Source organism: Calidris pugnax, unplaced genomic scaffold (assembly GCF_001431845.1).
Source record: "Calidris pugnax isolate Ruff unplaced genomic scaffold, ASM143184v1 scaffold103, whole genome shotgun sequence".
Taxonomy (NCBI): domain Eukaryota; kingdom Metazoa; phylum Chordata; class Aves; order Charadriiformes; family Scolopacidae; genus Calidris; species Calidris pugnax.
In genome coordinates this window covers 6,846,141-6,866,875 of record NW_015090990.1, presented here as the reverse complement: position 1 = coordinate 6,866,875, position 20,735 = coordinate 6,846,141, and the positions used below count along the sequence as shown (strand labels likewise).

Below are 20,735 nucleotides of genomic sequence, written 5' to 3'. Positions count from 1 at the left end.
ATTGTACATTCTTCCTGCTGTTATGCCAGTGAGCGTTAGGTTAGAGCTGGTTGAGTTTGGTCTTTAATAGGAAGGATGCATGTTGTTATTAGCAAACTAGAATTCCATCCCTGAAAAACTCTTCAATTATTTTTCATCTGTTGTAATGGACTGTAATCAAAATTCCTTTCTTCTAGTGGAAAAGTTTGCATGAAAACACAGTATATGTAATGTTCATTACAAGATCAGATTCTGCAATATAGAATGTGTGAACAGACAGTTGTAAATTGTTTGCTTTTAAATACGTGAGGCCAGGAAAAAAGGGCGTCAATTTAATGTATTTTTAACTAATTCCTGGAGCCACCGCAGTGTTAGTGAGCAGGAGAAGCAATTGCCTCTTTTGACTGCAACACAGAATGAGATAAAAGCTTTGTGGCTCTGGGTTACAGAAACTGATGTGTAGAGTACCTGGCAAGTTTTCACATTTTATCTGATAATTCCTGAATGCTGATCTTTTCATCATTGAACCATAACATTCCTGCACTGAACAGAGAGAAGGTGGTTGAACTTTGCATCTTTTTCTGCTCAGTCACCAAACATACAGTAGATGTGAAGTTAAATGCACGTGTGTTGATGGTTTGTCAGTAAATCTTGAGATAACATCTTAACTTTCTGGCACTGATCTTGGCAGTTAGAGAACTGTTTCCTGCTTTGAGACAGTCATCCCTGCTTCTACATAAATTGAACAGTTTACCTGCCTTTGAGAATAATAGTAAGCACCATTTTAGACCAAGAGTAAGACGGTTTCCAATATCAAAGATTAAAATGCCAAGTTATATTGAATTGTAAAGTTATAGAAACTATATGATCTCTTCATTCTGAGTATTGGTAATTACCTGTTTCCATTTTTATGTCTGGGTACATAAGGTCCAGGTCCCTAATACCAGTTACTTGCCAAGTGAAATGGCGATGCCACTCGCAGTGTTACCACTGACATTTAGCCATTGTACCCAATGAAACTGTAAGAACATATGATGATTTTAATTTTGGAAATGGATTTCTAATGCCTAACCAGCTTAAACCTCGCCTGATAGACAATGTGAGAAATCCGAAGAACTACTTTCATTTTGGAAGTATCGTACTTTGGGCATTTTTAATTGCAGTACTGTGAGAAGTTATTCAGGCTTTTGCTTGATAAACTGTTTGAATATGGTAAATGCAACACCTGCATGTTTCAGACTGTGCTAGTTTCTACATTTTAGCCTTCAGCAAATTGCCGGCTAAGTGGATAAATACGCTGACAGAAAGGCAGACAGACTTCCTTTTGAGAGGCTGCTTCTCCTAGCTTCCACTGGAGATCTTCTTTGAATTCTGCTATAATTTTATTGAAATTATTCAGTTCTCTACATAATGGTTTGATTTTGAAAAATTGGCAAATCCTCATGTGAAAAAAAAAATTATTAAAATTACTTGTGGTGCTCTTCCTCTTTGCTTTCTTTGATGCACTTTTATGGGACAGCATGGTTGTGGCATTCTGCAGTCCTGCATCCCACTGCCTCTACTCTGTGCAGAAGTAAATATGCAGGTGGTATTTATCTCCATTTGTGCACACCTGACAAGGCCTTTTTTTGGAAAAAACTATTGTCAGAAATGGGGTATAAATATTTCCAGGTTTACACTTGCTCCCTGAAAAGTATGAAATTCCTGGCCAGCCAAGATGTCAATTGGATGAATAACATATGGGGATATAACTGACATTTTTTCAAGGTTCCATTAAAAAGAAAATGCTGTGACTTGACTTTGTAGGATGTGGTATTTAATGTTATAGCTATATCCGTATATATTTAATTTGATAATTTAATAACATATCTAATGTAAGTCCTTGTGAATGTTTTATTTCTTAACATAATCACTTTCCAGCCTAGCTTTTCCTGTTATCAATGACTGCATTGGGTTCCTGCTATTGAGGCTATGAGAACAGCTAGAGAAGGGATTGTCTGAATACCTAGCATTTAATTCTGAACCCTGTACACAGGACAAGACAGGAGGATGAGGGTTTAGTTATTCTTTGCAAATACTTTTGCAATGCAGACATGATCTCAAAAGGTTAGTGTTGTAAGATCTCACTGTTGCATCTCTAGCCTTTAATTTAAGGCGTTTCCACTGGGAATGCAGCAGTCAGCTTTTCTCTTTTGATATTTACTTTATTTCCTCTGTGATTTAAACCTGCTAACATGTCATTTTCCTCACCTCTTTAAAAACTTCAGTGATGGCTTTTTCCTTTCCAGTAAAACTTATTTCTAGGATTTCTTTTCTCTTGTATAAATTGGAATGTTTCTAGTGAACTTCTTGGAAGATTCATTGCTTCTTTACTCATTAAAATCTCAAGGTTTAAGTGCAAGACTGACTTGTCACAGTTCTTGTGTTCTGAAAGAATTATCAATGCTGGAACGATAATCACTGTCAACTCCCAGAATTCTGTGGTTATACATATCTTAAGAATGTTAGCTAGATGAGAAACATTACAGTTGCAGTAAATAATAGAGTATTAGCAAAATAAGTTAAAATTATTTATAAACCTCTTTTGTATAGGAAGGTCAGGCTACAATATTATCCTTTCAGCTTGCTGTAAGAGACATTGTGAGCTATTCTAAGATTCCTATAAAACAGTTAAAATAATGACATTGTTAATCAAAAGATGTATTTTGAATACTATACTTTCTTAAAAAGAGCTACATGCACTGGTTGTGGTTTAAAATGGGTTTTGTTGCCTTCAGGGTCGGTGCATTGCAATTGCTGAGAATTACTCATTACCTAGGCATTGGCTCATGATACATTTTTTTGTCTTTACTTAAGTTCTCTAATTTGCAAACTTTTCAAACATCTCTTCATTGCTGTTCAGATGGCATTAAAAATTTCCAGTTCATAAGGAATTGCTGACACAAGCGTAGGTGACCAAGCTGCTGAATTCTGGATGCTTTTGCCTTCTGGCCTTTGTATTTATCAATTCACCAGAGTAACTTTTAAGACCTTAGGTTGATTACATGCTGGTTGGTATTGAGAAGGAAAATAGGTACTGCCATGGTTACTGGAACTTAATAAGTACTAGTTTTGTTTTTGTTAGTGGTATTGTGCACTTCTATTGGCTGCATGTGATAATTTCACATCTGATTTTTATATTTCCTTTAGGCATCAGGGCCTGTTTCCGCTCCCATTACAAGTATGCTTCATACATGGGATTTGGGCAGATCTGTGTTCTGAATTTCTCAGTCTTCCAGACTGGATGTTTTATCTCTGAAATGGTATTATGATCTTAGATCCTCTACACTCAGAGAGGAAGACATGTAGAAAAACTGTTCTGGACATGCACAAGTGACCAAGAGATTACCTGGGCTGTGAAGTCACTTTGCTGACCAATATGTACTGTCACCAGTGCTTCAACTAATAGGCTGCTGATCAAGTTCAACAGGTTAATTGTTATCAGTGGAGGAGATGGGTTACTGGTAAGCCCTATCAGTAACCAAACTTGGAAGGAGTTTGGGGATATGTGGTTGTTACATGACAGTTGATAACATTTTACTGTTAGGCAATGCAAGTACCTTTTTATTATGAAGACAATCAAGGTGAGAATCCCTGTTTTGGCTTAGCCCTACAGGATTTAGAGGGATATTGCCCATTCCTCTCCTCTCACAGCTGAAGTGAAGGCTCCAAGCCTGTGGAGATGAGCCTTTCTTTTCTGTTTCTTGCTGAAGGATGAGCCATAACCAGCATCAGCTTTTTTGGTGGGAGGAGGGTTTTGTTTTGGTTTGTTTTAATCTCAATACCTATTTATCCATTGAAACAGTTTTATGCATTAGGATGGTTGTAAAAATAATTCATGCCATTCATCTGTGGGCTTCTGCCCCTCCCGTAGTTTTTGCTTCCCTCACATCTAGCTCCATACCTTGTTTATTATTGGTTAAATAATTAAAAATGCCTGTACCAAAATACTTCATTGCTGCAAACTGCTACATGTCATAGTGATGGATTGGCAAACAAATATTTCAATCATGTAGTAATAATTTTAAAAAGTACAAATGGGCATTAAATGAATAGCTAGCAAAGTTAAAGGATTGTACAGTCAAAGGTCAGAATAATTGTGGTGCTGTGAGTACTTCTCAAAAGGTTAACTCATCCATTTTAACTTCAGTGGCATTTTGGTGGCCTTTTAGAGAAGCAAGCAGGTCTGTACCAGTGCAACATTAAAATACACTTGACTCAGATTTTAGAATACTTTGGAAGATGATGAAGGAGTTTGTATATTCAGATTTCCATGTAATTTAATAACATATTTCTGAAATTCATTGGACTTTTTTGGCAAGCTTTTTGTAGAAAAGGGAGAAATTGTAGTTTTCATTATTTCAACTTGAGATTTATTTTCCAGTCAGGATCTGGCCTTATGCCTTTGGGAAACAGGTTTTGGTACAGCAGACACTAAATCCTTTAAAACTGTGAAAAATCATTAACTGGTTTCTCAACTAGGCCCCATGATCCTTAAGAAAACTACTGAGATTTATTTTTTAAAACAAAGCCACATGAGTCATTTCAAGCTGGATCATTAGAAACAATTGTAGATGCTTCTGTTTTGGTTTTTCAGAAGAAAAGCATCAATTAAATTATAGATAAATGGTCATATTAAGCAATGTATTCATCCTAAGAGATCTTAAAAAATGTATGTGTATATTTGTTTATAAAGAACAAATGAAGCAACAGGACCAAGAAAAGCCAAAAAGTCCCTTAAAAATATATGTGTTCTCCTTTCCAGTAGAACAATTGAATTAGACTTCTACAGTCATACAAGTCATGGTCTGGACTGTAGGCAGGAATGAAGAATCTTTATTGTTAAGATTTAAAGAATCATAGCAGTTTTGTTCACACATTTCCGCAATATTGACATTTTGTTAAAAGGAACAGATAACGCACCCAGCTGCAGAGATCTCAATTAGGCCTGAAGGAGAACAAGAGAGAAAGTAGTAAGACCGAAACTTTTCTGAGGTCACAGAATTTCTTGTAATCTCACTGTTGTCTTGAATGATATTTAGAAGACCTTTCTAAACTCTTTTTGTGAGCTGTCCTTATTACTTGTGTAATTCCAGTTGTGGTCTGCCTTAAATGTTGCTGATATTGCAAGGCTTGGAATGGATTAGCACTGATTACACATTAAATCCAGTATGCTTGTCATACTATCAGTAGCAAATAAATTTCAGTGCTTGCTGAGACATTTTAATTAGAATTTTGTGTATCATTAAGAATATCTTTGCTCTTGCTCCTTTTTTTCCTAGCTGATAATATCTCTAGGGACCCAAAATTTTAATACTTTTCCTGGATAAATGTTGCACTTATTTTATTTTAGGGCACATTTTGAAAGCCTATTCATTCTCATTCCTTGGATGAACGCTGTAGCTACACTACATGGCAGAAAAAGGCAGTGACTACTGAATGTATCTGCTGTGTTAGGTGCACTCTGATCTTACTTCATCCTCACGATGGGTGAGGAAACAGACCATTGGGAAGCTGAGAATGATAAGAGCTTTTCTATGTGTCTGATGGCCTCCCCCCATATTTAGCTATGGTTTCAGGAAGTTGAATTTTGCTGGGGTACAAGCATGAGCTCAGCATATGGAGGCACAGAAGCCTGCGTGCAACCTCAGCAAACAGGAAAAGTATTTTTTAGTGCTAAACCAACAGATAAATGAACAGCCTCTATAAGCACCAGGGAGGAGCCTCTTTACTTAGGACATCTTAGTCTTCCTAGCTGGGAGGAATCTTTTTTATCTAAGTAGCTGTAGTTTACCAAGTTTATCTCCATGAGATTATGCTGACAATGTCCAAATCAGCAAATAGAAAGGCAGGTCAGTTTATCCTGGGCACCAACAAATGGTAAGAAATCTAATTCTTTAATTTCGTATGGTAATGGAGAATGCTCTTTGCACCTGTTGGCAAGCAAACTCTAGTTTGAATGTGAAGCTCAGTTGTTGTCTTTTCTGTCTTGTAGTTCATATTCAATTAGTGTGTTCCTGAGTTCAACCTAATGTTAAACTCAGACTATCCATTAAAATGCATATCCAAATGGACATGGCTGCCTATAGTGTAATGCAGTTTTTCTGTGAATTGACATTACAGTAGCAGAACAAGAGATGACTTGTTGAAGGACACCAATTGACTGAGAAATGAGATTTGAGAGGGTGGACTATCAAAGGTGACTAGGATTACAAGAACAGTTGCTTCAGTAAATGAAAGATACTGATTGCACGGGGTGCAGAAGGTTATATCTGTATGGTGTACAGTGCAAAGCATCCACACAACCCTGGCAGGATATCATGTCCAGCTCAGCTTCAGAACACACTGCTTTATCCCACATGAGGTTGACATCTTAGTTACAATGTTGCAATGAAGAGTGATGACATCCAGCTCCCCAACACTTCATCATTCTTCCTCCACTCGGGTTCAGTACCCAGCTATTTTCCCTGCACAGTTTTTCTCTATGTCCTACTGTCATCACAAAACTGGCACATTGCAAAGCAAACTTCATTCTCCCTCCCTCATGCTTCACTGCCAGTTCTTATTACCAGGTCTGCTGCTGGCTGTCCTGTCCTTTCTTCTGAACTGTCCTGACAGGGCAGATTCCATAATGTTTAACTTTTTTATTTTTTTCCTATTACTGTAACTTCCTTTTCTTATTTTCTTGCTTTTGTCCTCTCTGACTTCTCAAAGACCAAGCTCTTTTCTAACTCCCTCCCCTCACTGCATCATACCTGTTTTGAACAGTTGTATTTGCCTTAGTTTTCCTCTTCTGTCCTCGCTGCTTGGCAGTTCTCTCTTCTTCCTGCTTCCTTGATTTTTCTATTTTCTTTTGTTTTAGAATGGCGTAGCATAGCATAGAATAGAATAAAGTAGAATAGACTATTTCAGTTGGAAGGGCCCTACAAAGATCATCTAGTCCAACTACTTGGTCAATTCAGGGCTTACCATGTTATTAAAGGCATTGTCCCAATGACTCTTAAACATTGACAGGCTTGGATCATCAACTGCCTCTCTAGAAAGCCTGTTTCAGTGTTTGCCCACCCTCTTGCTAAATAAATGCTTCCTAATGTCCAGTCTAAACCTCCCTGGTGCAGCTTTGAACCATTCCCACGCATCCTGTCACTGGATAGCAGGAAGAAGAGATCATCAGCACCTCTCTCTCCACTTCCCCTCCTCAGGAAGCTGTAGAGAGCAATGAGGTCACCCCTCAGCCTCCTTTTCTCCAAATTAGGCAAATGTATTCATTAATGCTTCTCCCTATATTGTGTCAGAATTAAATTTCCTGTCTACTAACTACTTATCTCCTGCGCCCCTATTTTCCTTCTTTATCCTAAAAATATTCTTCAGGGAGTTCTTCCTCTGTTCCCCTCCCAATATTGGTTTTTTTTTTGCCTTATTCTTTTTCCATTTTATAGACTGTGAGTTATTGCATATCTTTTACATTTTTAAAGTCTTTGTTACTCAACAACAGAATATACAAACTACTTTTTGCTAGTATAAATAATTAAAAATGCTTTGTAGTAGTTAGTATCAACATGGAAATGCAACATGTTGGTGATAAAGCTGTATTTGTCATCTATGTAGCTACTATTTAGAAAACACTTGCAAAAAGGTTGCTGGATAATAGATTTATTTTCTTTGCCAAGTGTACAATTTTGGAACCCTAGATATTATCATAAAAGCATATTTAAATGAAATGGCTCAGATTTTGTTTATCTGAAGATTTTAGAATCTAAATGTAGAATTTCTAAACTACACCTTTAAATACTTCTTCCTTTAAATACGTCTTCCTGTCAGCTAAAATAAATCACGTTTTAAAAGTATCACTGCAAGAGAAGACAACATATGTATGCCTCTTTACATATCATGGGGGAAATTTAGATATTGCTGCGTGCTATTTGCACTCCACCTGTGTATGCATCATAAAGTACTGTATAGCAAGTGTTAATGTAACCCATAGAGGCCTGTAATTAATAACTTATTTTAGTCAGGACAGCAAAATTTGCCTCTTGCAAGGCAATGCATTATAACACCCCCATCCAGTGAAACAAAACCCAATACAATACCAAGAAAAGATGCTGGAGCTGATTGGATGCAGTGGCTTGCACATCCTGCTGCAGCGTAGCTTGGACTAAGCCTCATGCGAGCATGGCTAACTACGGTACCCTTGTATTTGCTCAAAAAACGCTGGCTCACGGAACAGCCACAGCCTTCAAAGTGTTCCTCAATATAGGACAAAAAAAATGTCCATGTATTCAAATGACTTTTCAGTCTCTTAAAAGAGAAATTCCTAGATCACTTAATAACCCTCTCAGATCATGACTATACCTCAGGTCAGATGGGCCTAAGCAGGAGGGAGAAAAGGAAAAAGGAAGTTTCTTAATTGGTATCTTGGATGCATGGCTGCCCTGATACAACTGTAATGCTTTTGGTCTCTGAGACAGCTACAATTACTTCATGTCTTTCTGCTACAGTGCTGTGCTACATAAGCACACCTGCGTTCCACTCAGCATTCAGCCTCATTTGATACTTGGCTTACTATGTACCTACTAGCTTAAGGTAGCGACCAGCTGTGACACATCTGTTTAATATCTTGTTGGGGTCATGGGTTATCATATTGGAACATAATTTCACTTCACTGTGCAAATTAGTCTGTGACAGAAGTAGTAGTGTCATTGCCCTTCCTCAAATGCCAGTTATGAACATTTTCTATGTCATTCAAGTACAAGTCACTTTTTACATTAGCACTCTCAGCTCCCTCTCAGTAGTATTCTTCTATGTGATCATTTTTCATTTTTTTCAAAGGGACAATGGAAAGGGTGATTCTGTGACAATGTGATTCTTGACACCCTTTGAAGGGAGGAATGGAAATGCTAATGTTTACTGTAGGTGAAGATGTGCCTAAGTTTTACTCTCTTAGTGCAAGACAAAGAATTTTGCGTTTGCCACAGAATACTTGTTCTGGCAATAACTTCATTGAAAGATCATCTCTAAAGAAACTGATACAAAACAGAGAATGTGTCAGGTTCTTTACCTAATACTTATGCATCGTTCTGTGTATTTTAATGCAGGGGACAAATGGATACACTTACTTTTTTTTTTTTTTTTTTTTTTTGTGAGCTAAAAAAAGCACAGTGAAGTATCTGAAAACTAAAGCTATGTGAAAAATTATTTTTTCACAGCTGTAAGTGGATGTCTGAAGGAGAGAACAACTTGGTTTAGATTAAATGCTTTTATTCCTAACAAAATAGAAAATCAAAACTTTTGATACAAGATGGGTATTTATTAGAAACTTGTAGACATGACAGACAGCACTTTAAAAATACTTGCAATAAGATTTTGGAAGGGAGGGAGCAGAAGAGATAATTTCAACCCTTCTTTTAGCATTTTACTTTGTTTGAAATACTTTCACAGTTATAGAGGGCAGGAGACAGAGGATGGCTGTCAGACCAGGGAACAGGCATGAGTGGGCAGAAAATTACCCCTTCAAAATGAAATGCATATTAACAGACAAAAAAGAGACATCCTGCTTTAAAATAGCCAGTAGCATTGTGGCTAAGGTGATGTCAGGGAGGGAAAGAGCTGAGGCCAAATTAAGGTAGTGGAGAGAACGGAACCTTTTTTTCCTATAGTTTGGCTGTCATCTAACTAATGAGTTGCCCAGTTCAAAGACATACAGGTGTTTGGGCAGGGTGGTTGACAATCATGAAGCTGACATACCAGTAGTTCATTTTCCTTGCAAAAAAAAAAATGAGATGAATTTTAGGTTACAATTCAGATGTGTTCAAATAGACCAGAATTTTCCAATTTGTTTGAAACTTCTTACCCAGCTGTATTGAGGATTCACTGAATGTTCAGCACATCAGTGTTTTTCGTAGTTTGTCTGTGTAGATCCTTTCAAAATGTTCCTCTTTGCCTTGACATTTTTTATCAACTACTCCAACAGATATCCGCCATGTTTTTCTTTTCTAAATTTATATATTCTTCCCCCATATTAATAGTGTGTTTCAGCCTCAGCTCCCTGGTTAAATCTGTTTGTTGAAAGAGCGCTAGCGTTAAACCTTATTAGAGCATATTATTAAACTGGAGATTAGTGAAGTTAGATGGTGCTTTGAAAGTGTTATATCCTTCAGAAATCCTTTCTAGTTGGCCTAACAGCATATGTTGTGCTACTAATTAATTACAGTCATGGAACTGAAACTACAGTTACCATTGAGAAGGTACTTTGTGTTAAAAGATCATCTCCTTTCAAGGACTTAAAATCTTTCTGTCTGTAAAATGTTACTCTGAAATTTTTAATTTTCTGTCTTTCAGCTCACAAGCAGGTTCTTTATTTTTTTTGGTGGCTTAAGGCTTCTTAACTCCATCTCCTCCCCTCAGATAGCATAGGAATAGACAAAATCCATTTCTCCTCATTCCATCCACTACATACACTTCTAGATATTTTAATTGGTTTTCAGATAAAAGAGATTTGACAGAAGAATAAGGATTTTTTATGAGTCTGAAGAAATGTATTTTAGAATAAAGGCCAGGAAATTCAGCATGGCACTCAAAGAGGTAGGTTAGGCAATTATTCAATGGATAGACAGTCATAAGTGACAGAATGGGTTTTCTGTGACCACGTAGCTCTGTTAAATTGAATGTTTGGAATATAACTTCACATAAATGTGTACCTGCTGCAGGCTGATTTACAATGAGATGTAAAAAGTCATACATATTGAGCTTAATGCAGAATTCTGGGAAATGAGCAAATGGGGATGATCCATAGAGACAAATTATTTCTCCAGCTCCCAACTCCTAACTGTCCGCCTAGAAAAGCCAAGATACCACTACAGTTGCATCCTGAAAAAAGTTTATTCTTGAGATGTTCTGCAGGGCCAGCCTGTTCAGTCTTTCCTCTGGAGGACCCTGAGTGCAAAGGAGTCCAAAGATAGCTATTTTTAGTCAGTACAAGGTCTTACTCAAACTGCATGAGCACGTAAAGGAGGCCAACATGTCATTAACTACTGACTTATTTATGATCTACAAAGAAACTTCTATAGGTATATTGCTACATTTCTTCTCTAAAGTCTTAGTGGTTTAGTTCTGGTCAAATTCTGTCAGAATCTACAAGCTGGCTGGATTTTTAAGAGTTGGATTTGTTAATTCTCTTTGTAGAGACAAAAAATTAATCCTTCTCTGAGGTACAGAGCTGCTCTATGAACACCGTTTTCGTACTGAAGTAGCTAGTCTGCATCTCTTGCCTCCCTCCCAGACACAGCTAATCAGTCCCGTTTAACTTACAGTTCACTGGTACTTCGATTCCTCTATGCACTAAGTACAAGAAACTCTTGTAAAGATGAAGACTCCTTGTGCTTCATTTGCACACATTGCCTGTGGTGGTGTTAACTGGACAACGCGGGCATTTTAGGAGCTCAGCAGAGTCAGTCCCTCTGGGCTGAAGGACGTACAAGCCTGTTGAGAGGCTCTCATCGCATGAAGGTTCGACTGCTGGGAGGGATATGATTCACCCTCAGAAGTGGTGGCAGTTTTTGAGGTTAATTGTGTTTAATTGAATCTGACTCTGCATTTTCAGATAAACCATGTAATATGTTCATTTGAATTTGCTATCAAACTTCTAATTCTTGATTTTAAAAAGCCAAAGAAATGGCATCAGAGAAAGTCCTGCATTGTAATTACTGCTGGCATTTAAATAGAGTAAAGAAATTCAAATCCTATTTCAAAGATAAGAGTTTTTTTAACAGAAACTTGGCCATAATGTATATGTATAAATTTAACACACAGCAGAAATAGAAGAGCTTGAAAATACTATTACCGGTGTTTTAAGACATGAAAGAAAGCTTATGAGAAACTTTAAGACATGATACTGAAATATATCATAAGAATGTAAGTACATAAAATTAGTCGAAGTACCTTGACTTTGAAAAAAAGGAATGTACTTAGCTATAATGTCTGTATGCATATGTATAAGCATTCATGCAGTCATACATATGAATTACTTCTGCCTTCCCTAGTAAATACATTTTTATGAACTGCTACCATGGAAGCTAGTGGTAAAATTCCCATCAATTTTAATGACAGTGGAATCAGACCTTAGCTGTACTTTGTCATAAATATTTCCCAACTTCAGGCATTAGGATCAGGGATGTATGTTTATAGTGAATTATTTCTGCGTTGTCATAGCCTCGGAACTCTGTTTAGCATTATCTGGAAGTATTTGATAATTATTATCACTGTTGCTTCATTTGAAGCTTTAAGGAACCTGTTTTCAAAGGCTAAAATCAGTGTGACTCCAAACACTTGCAGCCACCTGCCTGTTCCACACAAACAGGCCCTCCTGCATGTGACAAGTAACTGCTTGCACAGCTGAAGGCTATTGAAAAGGAATCACTTGCACCTTCCTCCATATGTGAAAACACTTATCAATGTTTATGGAAACAGTAAGCCTATGGTGAGTTCTACTGCTATAGGAAGGGAAACAGTAAACCTATAGGAAAGGACTATGGAAAGTTGTACTGCAGTGCTTTTGGTAGTCTATTTTACTATCTAGGAAAGAAAGCTACTTAAAGGAAACTCCAATTAAAATAAAAGCTGGAAATGTGTAACCATTTTATTATTTCAGTTGCTATATACTAGTCTAGCCATTTTAAGTGTTTCCTTATATTCTTCACATCACCCTCACACAGGGAAGTCTCCACCATCTAGGATTAGAATAGTTGAATGGCATCAAAGTGGGTTTGTTTTCTGTAAGCAGTTGACAGCACTTAGCTTACCTTATTTTCCTTAATTTTCCTTAATTTTTTTTTTTTTGCATTAGACAAGAGAGCAAACTTTAATTAAAATTTTTAAATATAAAATTTTGCGGGAGGACTTGAGCAGGGGACTATTATTTGCAGGATCTGTTTTACTTGCAGAATACTCTCTCTTAGCTTTCCCGGCAGATGTATGTTGCCTGAGTACAGGCAAAAAATAATATTTATGCATGTTACCATGGCATCATCACTACTTGAAAATGTTTGTAGTGGTCGCATTTTATCTGTGACAATCCAAGAAGGTGAGGTTGTAGGAAGAGAGAGCATATTTTGCTAAAACCAGCTGATATGGCTGGTTGAAATAGGTGTGCTTTTGGGAATAGAAAATATAAGTTTGTTGATTTTAAAACACATTCTCTCTGCCTAAAAACTTTGCCTCACTTGGAACAATTATGTCACTCACGATTCAATGTTTGATTAGGGGAAGTCCCAACAGTGTACGTTAAGTTATAGTAAAGTGTAGAGTTTTGATCTGAGCATGCCTTACGTCATGTTATTGGATTGATAACTATAGGGATATATTAGAAGGTACTGTGCTAGATATCACAAGGAAGGTTTTCTAGGGATTAAAATTTAAATGAAAGCTGACAAGCCATCATAGACTTTTTAAGAAGCAAAATCAGACCCATAATGTCCATTAATTTAATTCAGCTACAATGAGAGAAAAAAGACTTACTCCAAGTTATTTATCAATAATCAGGTTTTAGTTAACAGAAGAGCAATGCAAGGCTACTCAAAGTAATTAAAATTATTTTCTCATCAAGATCTATAATTTTATTTTATGCTGTGCATGCCAGAACTATGGAATTTTTTTGAATTTTTATGGCACCTACCTGAATGGAACCATTCTTTAGCTCCAGGACAAATTGCAAAAAATTTTACATTTGCAGGTCAGTGCATGGTAGAGATTGAATTTCTTTTTTATCCACAAGAAATCATCATCCCCTTCAAAAATTGCATTGTTGATGGATACATATCAGGAAAGTTTTATTACTGTCTCCCAGTCATGTTGATAGTTGAAGCAATTCATCAACACTGTTCTTATGCACTCTTTCAAATTAAAGTGTTACATTCATTTCCATTCAGTACAGGAAAAATGGCAGATTTTATTTTCCAGTTTTGCAAATTATTCTAGAATCTTGGTGTGAAAAGCATTTATTATCACAGTGGAAGAATAACTTTTGAAAAGAAAGCAGAATTTTGCAAAATGTTGCATCTGGAGACTTCTGTTATAATTCTGGAATATAATTAAGGAACCAGTTTTGGACATTTCGAAGCCAAAATAGAAATCAGAACTATAATTGAAAAACATATACATTGCAGGGAAATTTCCCAGGGGCTTGTATAGAGGTAGAGCAAACCTTGAATTCCCATTTTAATTGAATATTTGCTCAATGCGCATTCAAAAATCAAAATATTTTTCTGCCCTTGTTTAAAGACCATGCCAACAACAGCCCACAAACGGAAGCCCTTCGGCGTGAGCATTGATATTTCTCAAAAAAGTTTGCTGTTATCTGGCAGAGATTCAAATATACTACACCAAGGCTCCAAACTATCTCTGTTTATTTTCTGAAGTGAAATTATAAAACTGGTACCTTTTTGGTATGAGATTCTGTTGCATCTCTAGATGCATGAAAAAGAAGCAGCTAATCCTTATGCCCTGTTCTCCTATGTAATAGGAAAAAGGTTGGTGATGTAAAGAGGTGTCTGCATGATTTTTTATTACCTCTAACTTCTAGTGTAATTATTGAAGGAGCAATAATGCACAAGGGAAAAAAAAAAGAAAAGAAAAAAAACCCCAAAACCCAACCAAGTGGTTGTCATTTTGTCATTTGTGCTGCTGATGCAGTTCTGAAAATAGTTCTGTTATGTATACATATGGTTAGAGAATGATGGAGAAATACAGCCAAAACCAACTGTAGGCCCTTCAGCAGTGGAGAACAGGCTGTTGTCTTGGAACAGCAAAGGTCAGTTTTGCACCACTGGCAGAGCAGGGCCCAGACAGTGAGGAGAGAGGGAAGGCTTGGAAGGGAAGTGAAGATTTGAGGAATTGGCTTGGAGAGGTCAGTGCGTGTCAGGACAAGTGAAAGGGGGCTGACGGGTATGGCTCCCCCTTCTCCCGTTCTCTGTACAGAGACTTTAGCCTGCCCTGTTTCTGAGAACCTCTTCTTCCTTCCTCCCAAGCAGGCTGGATCTCACCCTGTAGCAGTTACCATGAGTCAGGCTTAGTTACTATAGCTGTTAGGATGAGCTGCCCAAGACCTCTAGTCAATTTTCTGCTGTAGCAGGTGACAAAATGACATGATGAAATCCATTCCTATGGAGCCCATTCTCAGTGCCCAGGCTGCCCCTGTGAGGTGTGGGGATGAAGGGACCACAGAGCATGGCAAGAAGATCCCAGGAAGCAGGGCTTTCTGCTTCTGCCACCAACCCCAAGAGGAGAGGGAAGTAGGGACAGTACCTGTGTGCCACCACCATGGGTAACACCAGCTTCTCCTTGCTGAAAGGGCATAAGGGCCCAGAATGTCACCAGAAGAGGGTTGAGCAAGTGTTCAAAGCCAGTATCCATTTCACCCAGCACATGCAAAGGCAACAGGCTTACAAGTGAGCAGCTGACTGCTCTGTGCCAACAGCTAGCCCTGTCCCTGTGGCTTTTTTATGCGGGGAAGGTTTGCAAATCTATTCATCCTGTCATTAAAATGCTCACGAGTGTTAGCTATGTATTTTGTTTCTAAAGAAATCAGAGCTGTGCCAAAGAAATTTTCATGGCATTTAGCTTCAGTACTCTATGTGCGGTAAAATCTGACTCTTCCTATAAACATAAATTTATTCCTAAGAAATGGAAATGAAAAGAGAAAAATGGGCTTGGGCTTTAGAATATTTCTCATCCTTCTTTCTTGTCCATAGAACTACCACGATTAAGAGGTAGACCCTAGTTTAATTGTTTTGGTGTTGTCCATCCCTTTTCCTTACCCCCTCCCCCTCCGATTTTTATTTGGTTAGTGTGTTTTGCTGATTATGGTTTCCTAGGATTTTATCTACTCCTGCCACACATGTAAACGCTTTGTCTTTTTCTGTATTAGGCATGAATGATTTATAGAGAGATTACACAAAAAGGTGCATGAAATCTGATATTGGCATAAAGTCCTTGCCAGGGGCATCTTGAGTGAAAGCACTGTGTTTTCTATAATGCATATTTTCAGAGCATTTTGTACAATGTTTATTCCTGCACAGGCATTTTCTACAAAAAAAATTAACATTTTATAACTTGGTACCAAAAATAACTATAATTTTCAAAGAAGGATGAGTATCATGGCTCAGTGATTCATTCATTTATCCATCCTGCACAGCAGTTTGTGGCATGCCCTGAAGTTGGAGCAGCTGGATTAACTTTTGCCAATATACATGAAGGCACACAGTTTTCTCCACCCACAAATCTGTAAAAGCATGTGATTTTCATCGCATGGAGTAGTTAAAATTTAGCTGCTTTTTTCTTATCCTTTGAAAAGATTGACAAGATTAAGCTTTTAATTTTGTCATAGAAAAAACCCCCATTTTTCTACCATAAGTGTGAACCTGAATTAGTTTATCCAGTCTTGATCAGGCAGGATGCAATCCTTTAGTCCTTGTGACTTTCACAGAGGTTTTACCTGCGGCAAATAGCCTGCTTTTCAACCCTTGGATATTTGATTTGAAACATCTGTCCTACCTAAACAATAGACCAGATGTGCCATGTTACCATAAAATTCTGTTTCATAATGGAGTAAAATAAATTGCTATAAGAACTCAGTCTTTTTGAAAGCCAAGCCATTTACTGAAGTGTGTGACTCCATATTTATATGAAAATAAGGAAATGATGGTCTTAAATACACCTGACATAATATACTTGTAACTTTTAGAGGTAGAAATTACTCGAATGGTTTGAGAATTGTTTTACACCATGCAGTGGGACTTGCTGCAAAAATCCTCATGACATCTATAGAGCCAGCTGATACATTCATAGAGCATTGCTTGGTGCTGTATGGCAATTCTATCTCACATCCTGGAGCCAGTTGCCTATCAGCAAGGCTAGTTATTTCATATACAGACCAAGCTATTCCAGCTTTGGAGCCAGATGAGCTCGCTGAGATTTCTTTGCATATAATCTATGATAAGAACTGGGTATACTTGTTGTCCTGGAAAGTATCTTGAACTGGTCCTAAAGGTTGTTATTTGGTTCTATCTTGAGGAAGACAATACTAGGTTCATTCCAGTGGCTTATTTAGTAGTGTCACTAAAAGTTTTGCATAATGGCATTTTTTAAATTAAAAAATTGAAGATATTTAAACCTGTGAATTCATATTTACAAATGTGAAACACTCTAAAGAAATGAGAGAGATCTACATGCAAGTACTTTTCTGTTTTGTATCCTGGTTCTTTCTTATTTTAGTCCATTAACACTATTGTAATCACAAAAAGAATTTATGCCAGCATTGTTAATTCCTCTTTCTGTAGTCAAAGGCATCAGATAATTGTAAGATGAAAAATTGTATATATTTTGCTGCATCTCGTTTAATTTACAGGGGCAGTTAGAGATATCTGCATGTGAGAAAGCTGCCTTTTAGAGTAGTTTCTTAGGAGGCAACACTGTTGCATAAATTTTCAGCAGTTGAGGCAGCCATGGGTGAAATGGCCTTTCTTATTAAATGTCACAAGATTTAATGTCACAGTATAATTGGGATGGAAGGATAATTGAGCTAAGCTTAACATGTCTTTTTCTGCTAACACGTTATTAATCTACAGAAGTGTTAAAATATGTTTTATCAAGGCCCTGTTCACTTGAATATTGTTGGCTCATAAAAAAATAAACTATTTTATTGCAGAGCTCATGAACAACAATTTTGGATTTCCTTCACAAAGAATTTAACTTGTAAGTAAAGTATACTGCAGAATGAAGCATAATAAGGATTTCATGAAACACGTGGCTTTAAAGATTATTCTTTTAAAACCAGCAAAAACCTACATATGTAGTACCCAAACACCGTAACACAAGCAGTAACTGAGAACTGATTTCTGTTTGAAGTCCCAGCATTTAGCCCTCATTTGAAAATTTTCTTTCAGTATTTTGAGTTGATTTAGTTTAACAAATAATTTACTGATATAATAATTTAATACAGAGTGATTAGTTAAATACAACTAACCAAGTCACTGAAGAAGGCCTTTCTGTCTTAGTGAAAGTGCAGTGTAGGATATTAAATACACTATTGTATCTGGAAATTTTAGATTTTTCCATTACCTTTCAAGTAAAATACAATAGCAGTAGAGAATCCTTTTGCAGACACCATTACATTTCTGATGGTTTCATTTTGAAATGTAAAATTTTTTTATGGCAAGGGTTATTTACGTTATTTTTTAAAGGACGTGATACACATGAGAAAGGTGACCAAAAGTCTGAATTAGTCTTCCAGTTATCTATTTTGAAATCATATTTTTCAGTAGGTTCTTTCCCAAATATTTTTAACTGTTTTTCTAAGTGGATGTAAAATGAGTAAATGAGACTATAATACACACACAAAAAATACACTGTAAGCATTCAGCTCCACCTTGACATTTTCTGGGGAAGCATTCTCTCTTTCATCACACACGTTGTCTACCATCTTCTACCACTAGCAATGAGAAAGTTGAAAAAATCTTCCCATAGCTCTTTGTTACTTTGAAAAAAATGTTGGGAAACAGTGAAAGCATATGTGTCTTGTACTTTTCAGCTTACTTATTTCCAAATGGAAGACACTTACTGTATTTGTCGCCTTTTCGCTTAGGAAGAATTGTTACCAAAGAAAGATTTTCCAGCACAAATGCTACAACTTCTATACTAAAAAGCCAGAAATATTTCTAGCCAGAACTATTTTCCAATGAAATTATACTCTCCAAACAAAACAAAAAAAAGTACTTTCATTGAAAATTTAAGATGAGTGCCACTTTGCTGTGATTCAGAGGGTTACAAAGTCTGCATGAGTTGAAGCCCAGAGTTGTGATTGTTTTCTTTAATGGTAGGAATATGTAAAGTTTTTTATAGCAAATAACTTGGAGTACATAGGAAGCTAAATCTTTATAAATGTTCTAAAAAGTGACATCTTACTATTTGAGAGCAGTGACTCTATGTAAAATAAGACAAGGTTATGCAAGCAATATATGTTCTGCCTTCTTCCCTCTCAAGCAAAATAAACAATAGGCGCTTACATTAATTAATGAAAATAATAATAGACAGTGGAAATGTTTAGAATTTGGTGCAAATTCACTCAGTTTCCAGTTCTTTTTGCCCATTTAACCATTTCTTCATCAATTGTGTTCTGCATAATTTATTACATTACCTTAATCTATATTCAAGCTCTGAGTTTACAAAATCTCTTAGTCATGCAGAATGGATGAAATAAATTGCAGAGAAATTCAGAATACTGCCCTTTCTAAAGCAGCCACAGTACAAAAATATGGAAAACATAGGTCTATCTGATAGTATTTGCAGGAGAGGTTTAGTGTGAAGAAATTCTTTTAAAGTAAAAAGTTAGTAGCAAAGTTTAATGGCTTCTTTTCTTATTCTAGCTTCCGAGAGGAAGTAATCAAAGACAAGCAGCCATGTTGATAGCACTTAATTCTATGGTTTTTTATATAGTATTTGTTCAAATCTGGTCAAACCCCCAAGGAAGGTGGGAGATCAGACAGAGCAGATAGTTAGGAGAATGGTATAACAAAAAGCTATGTGGTATACTGTTGAATTATAGTGCAGCCTCCCTCTCTGTCTGTTGAGTAAGCTCAATTCAGTTGTTTATAGGCTGAAAGAACTGCATGCAGCTGACCTTATTCTTAATTTAAAGGTGGTGATTCTGAGAAATGCACGTTTTAGAGGAATTCTGTCTTTCTCTCTGAGCTACCAGAGAGTAGCCCAAAGTTTACATATATTTTGTCTAGGATGTCTAGTCCTACTAAAACTAACTGAGGGGACATATCAGATAGCACTGTAAAGTATTTCAATTGATGTACTTCACTCTAAAATGTTTCATAGCTGAAATTCAGAACTGTAACTGTCTATAGAAGAACCATATGGCAAACTCAGGTGTTTCCAGGCACTGATAAATTACTGTCCAGCTCTTCTCCTGGTATTTGCAACATAGCATTAGAGAAGATAAAGAACTTCAAAGAAAGTGAAAAATATTGGGTCAGCTCTTTATTACAGCTGGCTAAAAAATTCCTTAAAATATTTCAGAGCTTGTCTATTTTTCTCAAACATATTCATCTTCTTAATTAAAAAAACCCAATGACCTTTGATTTTTTTTTATTTTTATTTTTTATTTTTTGGTTTGACGGTTGCTGTTTGCTTGCTTCTTTTATAAGGGAAGTAAGTTTTGGGCCAGCTTGTCTCTTTGTGAGTTCAAGAGGAAGAGCCCTCATCAAAGTAAAACCCAAATGAATTATAGACAAGGTATTTTTGGTTGTTTTTTTTAACCTGAGAACAATATAAATACTTCATACAAATTGTTTGTACTGAAAAAGAGAGGAGAAGAAGGTCAAGGTGCATTTGTCCTTTAGGAAGGAAAAAGGATGGCAAAATATCTCAGTAGCAGCTTCTATGAAATAAGGGAGACAAAGTGAGAGTTGCTCTCAGGATTAAATTAATGCTAATTAAGCTCCCTATCGAGCGTAAGAAAAAAAGCCTTTTATTCTGCTGGGTTTTTATCACTACTGATAGTCATACAAATCATAAGATAAAGCCTACTCTCTAGTAGAAACAATTTATGACTGACATAGGCATATCAGGTAAAGTTACCACAGCAGACAAAACACTCTGGCAAAAATTATTTCTTGAAAGTTGCACTAGTTCTGTGTCTGAAAAAGCACCTGGGACTT

At 36.7% G+C, this 20,735-nt stretch overlaps 1 protein-coding gene across 2 annotated transcripts in view; it reads right to left on the bottom strand.

Annotated features, from left to right (window-relative positions):
• B3GALT1 (Beta-1,3-galactosyltransferase 1) overlaps nucleotides 1-20,735 on the bottom strand; it is a 171,246-nt gene that overhangs the window by 76,849 nt on the left and 73,662 nt on the right. The window lies entirely within an intron of this gene.